At 44.6% G+C, this 7,110-nt stretch overlaps 1 long non-coding RNA gene across 1 annotated transcript; it reads right to left on the reverse strand.

The window, feature by feature from the left end:
• Window positions 1-1,659: 1,659 nt before the first annotated feature.
• Window positions 1,660-3,285, reverse strand: LOC146866662 (uncharacterized). Its single transcript, XR_014965703.1, has 5 exons — window positions 3,141-3,285; window positions 2,917-3,029; window positions 2,702-2,804; window positions 2,406-2,473; window positions 1,660-2,079 (listed from the first exon to the last, which is right to left on the reverse strand). It is a non-coding gene; the product is annotated as an uncharacterized LOC146866662 (long non-coding RNA).
• Window positions 3,286-7,110: the final 3,825 nt, after the last annotated feature.

Raw genomic sequence — 7,110 nt, forward strand, 5'->3', positions numbered from 1 at the left:
GTACCAGACCATATACTAAAAAAGAGGTTTAGGAAATTCGACTTGCAGAATGACAAGGCCTAGGGCCTGTAGAATCGCTGGGGCTTCACGACTGCAGTGATAGCAGGTAAGTAACAGTCCCACGGGAGACGCGTGCAGTGTGAGAACACTGCCGCGGGTTCCCTATTGATTACAATGGAGCAATTCGCGGTTTGATTTTTAAAGTTTTAGGGTACTTCGAGGAAGTCTACAAGCAAGCCACTTACAAGGTAAGTAATTCGAGGGCCAACACAGACTAGGGCACCGGAGTGCACGAGTTACCTCACCCAGGGAAGCCGGGTGCATAGGTGTCTTTTGGTGTCGGGTCGCATCGCTGTTTTCTATGGAGACCAGAGAAGACTTGCTGCTTGCGGCGACTGAAGAAGTGTCCGGTGGAATCCAAGGCTGGATTCAAGATGTAGAAGACCTGAAAATTGAAGGGACAGTGTTCACAGTCACTTGCCAGTGACTCGGGGCCAGGAAGATGGATGCCCACGGATGTCGGGTGATTTCAGGTGATCAATGGTGTTTTAACTCTTCGCTCACGAGGTCCAGGAGTGATCGCCGATGAGCAGCAGCTGGATTCGGAGTGTCCCACGACGTCTGCAGCTGACGGCGGTGTCGGTAACCGGATTGGAGCTAATAAGCCTTGGCAACAGCAAGTATTGTGTGGAGTGAAGAAAGTTGATGGTGCAGACCATCAAGGTCTGAGGGACTCACCCAGTGAGGGTGAGTGAGGGCTGGCCTGAAGCAAACCAGAGGAGCCCTTTTAGTTGATAAGAAAGTCTTCGGGGGACCCACAAGCCAACGGGCAAGGGATCGCAAAGACGCCTCTTGAGGAAATGCTTCACAGGAGCCCACGGTCACTCGGGATGGGGTAGGCCTCTGATTTTTGCTGCAAAACCTGCAGGAGGCTTGGGCCACAAATGGTCCAAAGCACAATTTCTTTGAATGTCGTGAAGGGGTTGCACTCGACAATAGTGCACGGTTCCTAGGTATTGCAGTTCCTCGTCACTCGTGGGGTCCAGAGGCCACAGCTTTGCTGGGGACTCAAAATAGCCGACGAGAGGTCAGGAAATCCACTTCTGGGGTTGCAGGGACTTCGGACTCCGGCGGGAGCGGGAAAGTTTGCGACCGTTGTTAAAAGTTTTGGTGCCTGCCAAGCAGGGGAGTCACTCCCTGACTCCAAGGGAGATTCTTCTGTCTTCCAAAGGTAGTGGAACGTCGAAGTGCCAGGATTCTTCTTGTAAAGCGTCGTCCAGGGTTATCTAACTTGCAATGGCAAGGTGTTCCTATCTTATAGTAAAAGAAAGGGAGGGACTAGCTCTATGACCACTCCTCTAGGAGGGTCAGGTGGGTGGGTGGTTACACCCACTTCCCTTTGTCCAGTTTCACGCCAAAGCAGGGTCTGGTAGCCCCTGAACCAGTTTGAGCTGGCATATGCACAGAGGACTCGTCAAAAAGGAAATTGAGAGAGACCCCTTTACAACCAGGGGATTGGAGTACTACTAAAGTAGTGAAAATGTATTATCCCTTGGTGATAATAATTCGTTAGAAGATAACTCAATCTTATTCACATCCCAAATTCTGAGCCCATGTGTTAGAACACGACAGTTTCAAAAACACATAACAATTACTACATTTCCCATAGAAATGTTTTTATTTATATAAAATTTGTTAAAAACACAATGCCGATATAATTAAAAATTAGACATGAAACTGTCCAATGTTTAAAATACATTACATGTAGCGCAACCTCAGATATAACCACCCTTGTTGAGACACTTAGCTATGACATTCCAAATCACAGATAGACAACAGAAGACAATATTTTTTGTCATTAGATTACACATCCATTCTAAAAATAGCCTTTGGTCAAATGTTCATCCTAAACTTATCCTCTAATTATATCTTGTTAGGAGAACTTCTTCCAACGGATTGTGTTGATATCGGCGTCGACGCGTTTCGATGGCTTGTTCAATATTTCATCTTTTTCAAGACCCAAAAATATATATGTCTCTCCTATGCTTGGCACTGGTTGGTTACCATGATTTCACATCCCTGTTGATAAATGGTATCATATTAGCTTCTTTTACATCCATATTACTTCTCTTGTCATGTCTTAATTCTTTAAACAAAGATAGTAACATGTTTTTCGTATGGCTCACAAATATTGCAGTCCTATTATATGTTTTATACGCCCTCAAAAATCTCATATATTTGTGATTGTTCTATCAAATAGGCCCTGTATTCCTTATCCTTCAGTGGTGATCTTGATCTTAAAGGAAATACTGTTTGTTCCGTTTATTTATTAAAACCTCATGTTCCCATTCCCTTAAAATATTTCAAATATAAAGAGAAATTATTTCTCCATCACGAACGATTACCTTATATCATATTCTCATTACTTTGAAGTTCATCTGATCTTTTAGGGACATTTCTTTCCCAAAGAAATCTGTAGGGCAATAAAATGTCAGTCAGTTTCATATCTTTCGACCCTTTTATTTCCCTTTAAAAGAAGAGAGTAATGTGCATTCGTTTGGTTATTACTTCATGCTACACATCCCTATTTATTTATAAATAAATCCTCATCCACTATTTTTAATTTAAGGGCAACCCTATTGTAATTGCCATATACTAAAACTGTCTGTGATTCTATAAATGCCCCATTGTGTAGATTTACCTGGTCAATTATCATAGTATTATCCACTTGTTTGTAGCTCTGTTGCCACGTAATTCAGATCTGAAACCGGCCTCCGCTATAATTGCTACTTTTACTCTGTCACCTGTGTTTTATAAAGAATAAAGAAATTAACAAAACCCATTTCGCCTTAAACCCTTTATTTTCTTTTATTTAGAGGCACCCTTCAGTATGTAAATGTAATTAGTGGAACCTACCATCTCCACATACAAATGTATGTTCGTCTTATTATTGTTGAGTAGTCTGGAAAGGAATTCGTTCTTCCAGCCCCTAATTTATCTCAGGCAGTCTTTGTCTTTATAATAGGAATCTAAAAATACATTAAACAAATGCAACTTCTTATTTACTTCTCTAGGTCAATTATTTAAGAGAGTATTAAGAGTTAATCTCTATTATTTAGCCCATTTGCTAAGCTACATACCGTTATTATTTCTGCGTGGTATCCGGTCCTTCTGGCATCTTCCAAACAAAAGGCAGATTGAACTACACACATGCCCGGTTGCTTTAAATACCCGCCACGCTGTTACCCCATAGGCTCATTTATATTTAAAAGATTATCCACAGGTGTATCCATGCGGCATCCAATCCAATCATACTCTCGGTCAGGGGGGCGGACCCAAGTCCTTGTTTACCAGCAGCGTACACGTAACTTTCTGACCCGGAAGGAATCCCATTTGTATATATTTTCCTTCCTCTTTGTTACGCCCGGCGATTCTACGTAAATGTTACTTGCACTGCCGACTGTGCCCCGGAACTACTCACAAATCGTTTTTACTTTTGACCGAAACACCTATGTTGCACAATAACGTTAAAATCCGGCCAATGTCCCTTTTTTTAAACTTTTTAAAATATATGGTATAATATACGCAAAACATATGCGGAATTATCCACCCAGGAAGTAGTTCCATTTGTATATTTATCTAATCTTTTGGATTCACTCAAAGCTGTCATGCGCATAACTCTTCCGCAGCCTATTATAACCCGGAACTATTAGGCAACTTTTTTAACTTATATCCCGGGAAAAAACTTTATTTGCCCAGAATATTAACACTGGACAATATTCCCTTTACTTTTGGGTATACAGTAGTAACCACGCTAAATTGCCCATTCTTTCTCTCTCCCGCCCCACAAATACACGTAGCACTAGACCACTGCCTACACTTATAGGCCTATCGTCTTATCTCCACACTAGTTTTATTAGTTTAGAATTTAAAAGGAGAGACATTGTATAAAGAAGGGTGGAATCAATCGAATAACAATCCCACATCTACAGAGGAGCCTACTGCTCCCCCAGTGCAGGACTTCAAAGCACTCTAAGAGTGCACCCACCCAGCTCCAATACACTAAATCCTGTCTGGAAGGTGGTGACACCTCCCTGTGACAGGATGCCTAGTGTTGGGCTTCCTCCACTGTGAGTTTCGGTCAGCAGCAGGAGGGCAGCCCAGTGTCTGTGCTGGTGGCATCCATTTTATGATGCCAGGGCTCTTTCAGATTTCTACCGTGTTACCACAGTAGGTACATGTCATCCCCTCTAGAAGGGTGGGATCATACTCCCATACCAGTTACTGGTGTGGGGGTATGATTCCATGATGTTTGACACCAAACACGACATGTTTTGATGCAGTTATTCCAAAGTTAGCATTAACCGTGAGGTTATAATGCACTTAAGAGTATATGGTTTAACCGCATCCACAAACAGCCACAGGGAATAGACCCTGCCAGCTGCAAAGGGGCCCTGCTCAGGCAGAGGCACCCTTTCACATTGTAAACCAAGCACCCTGCCCTCAGGATTGATAGGGCCTGCCATAGGGGTGGCTGATAGGTTTATATATGTGTGTATGGTGAGATATAGGAACCTATACCTCTGTGAGGAGTGCTAACACTACCTCACCCAGGCTGCAGTAGCAGGCCTGAGGTGTCAGATTTAGTCTGCTTCCCAGGGGTGGCATAATACATGCTTCAGCCCCTGGTAGGCCTGTAAAGTACCTATGCCCTTGGTACCTAAGGTACCATATACTAGGGGCTCATAAGGCACCACAGTATCCAATCAGTAGTGCATCTAATATGCACTCCAAGTCGTTTAGAGAGAACAGAGAGACTGGGGGCAACATAAGTGCAGATCCTACTCTCCTACACAACACCCCCCCCCCCAAACGCAGGGACATTAAAGTAACCTTGACCAGTTGAGTCTTCATGTTCTAAGTGGAAATACCTTGAGAGTCCATCTGCAGTGGCATGTTGGGTCCCAGGTCTATGTTCCACTGTATAGTCCATCCCCTGTAGGGAAATGGACCACCTGAGCAGTTTAGTATTTTCACCTTTCATCTGTTTGAGCCATAGGAGGGGCTTGTGGTAAGTCTGAACTATGAAGTGAGTGCTAAACAAGTATGGCCTCAACTTCAGGGCCCACACCACAGCAAAGGCCTCCCTCTCTATAGCTGACCAACGTTTCTCTCTAGGGGTCAGCCTTCTGCTTATGAAAGCTACTGGCTGGTCTTGACCTTCATCATTATGTTGAGACAGTACAGCTCCCACACCCAGCTCTGAAGCATCTGTTTGAACAATGAACTTCTTTTGGTAGTCTGGACTCTGTAAGATGGGGGCAGTGCACATTGCCTGCTTCAGGTCATCAAATGCCTTTTGACAGCTAGCTGTCCACTGAACCTTCTTTGGCATTTTCTTAGAGGTAAGATCATTTAAGGGGGTCACTATAGATCCACATCCCTTATATGTGTGTGTATGGTGAGATATAGGAACCTATACCTCTGTGAGGAGTGTTAACACTACCTCACCCAGGCTGCAGTAGCAGGCCTGAGGTGTCAGATTTAGTCTGCTTCCCAGGGTTGGCATAATACATGCTTCAGCCCCTGGTAGGCCTTTAAAGTACCTATGCCCTTGGTACCTAAGGTACCATATACTAGGGGCTCATAAGGCACCACAGTAACCAATCACTAGTGCATCTAATATGCACTCCAAGTCATTTAGAGAGAACAGAGAGACTGGGATCCTGATTAGCAGGGACCCAGCCTGACTATAGCCAGAAACCAGTGTTAACATCAGAAAAATGTGGGGGCAACATAAGTGCAGATCCTACTCTCATACAGTCCCCTACTGACATGCAGTACACTTCACTTTGGTGTGAGCTGTCCCCTTGGTTTGTATGTGTGTGTGCCTCCCCATGACTTCATTTGTGACACTGTGCTTTGTGGTGCCGTTCTTTGGCCAGGGTCAACGTGTCACTCAGGGTATTTCCCCAATGGGTCATGTGTGATGTTCTGGTGCTGTTTGTCAGTCATGGTTGCTCCTATACAGTTCAACTGTGTGTGCTGCCCAGTCGTGTGGTCATATTGTTTCCACCTTTGTGTCCCAGACTTGTGCATCTATTGGGTGTTGTGTTGGATGTATGTGTGTTGTTTGTGTTTTTGCTTCACTTCCTGGGTGTGCTGTTGTCTTTGTGCTGTGCTGTATGGTGTTGTGTGGGTTGCTGTTCTGTCACTGATGTATGTGTGTGTGTGGTTTGCTTGGTGTGCACACACAGCTTGTTGTGCATGCAGTGCTGTGTGTGTATGTTGCCTTGTGATTGCCTGGTGTGCATCCCCTGATGTTGTGCTGTGTTTGCTATGTGATTGTTCTGCTTGTGCATCTGTTGTTTGTTTGCTGTGGCTGTGTAGTTCTGTGATGGTGCACTTCTTGTGTGTGTTGTGGTATGTTGTCTGTGCATTGCTCCTGAGTGATGAGGTTGTGCATTCCTGTTGCGTCTGTGCTCCCATTGCCTTTCCCCAGTTTAGCTGCACAGGGCATGTCTGTTGTTGTTGTGGCTCTGTGTGTGTTTCTGTTGGGTTATGTGTTTTTCTGTTGTATTTGTTTCCACATTTATGGTGGCATGTGTGTGTGTGTGTGATGTTTGTGGCTGAGCCCAAGGGTGTGGTTGTTTGTGTGTGTATTGACTGTCAAGTATTGCCAGCCTTCAGTGTGTTTGGCACTGGTGTTGTGTGCTGCTGGTGTGAGGAGGGTATGTGTGTAGATTCTTACTGGTGTTTGTCAGTCCTGATGTGTGTAGATGGGCCCTGTGTGTAGTGCTGCTGGTGTACTCCTGTGAAGTAGTTGTATGGATGTGTGGCTGTTCACAGTTTGACTTCAGGGCCTTCCTTTCATCCTTGTGCCTATACGTGGTTTGCCTTGCTGTCTCCCTGTGTTGTTGCACTGAGCTGTCTGTGGTTTGAGTTCACTGACTGTGCCAGCCATGTGTGCTTTGATGGTGTGAGGGTGTTGTGCTCTGTTCGTTGTCTTGCATATGATGTACACATGCTTGTTGTGTGTCTCCATGGCCTTCCATTTGTATGCAGCCCACCTTGGTTTCCACATTTGTTGTGCTCCATTGCTGTTGGCAT

This window comes from Triturus cristatus, chromosome 1_2 (genome assembly GCF_964204655.1).
Source record: "Triturus cristatus chromosome 1_2, aTriCri1.1, whole genome shotgun sequence".
Taxonomy (NCBI): Eukaryota; Metazoa; Chordata; class Amphibia; order Caudata; family Salamandridae; genus Triturus; species Triturus cristatus.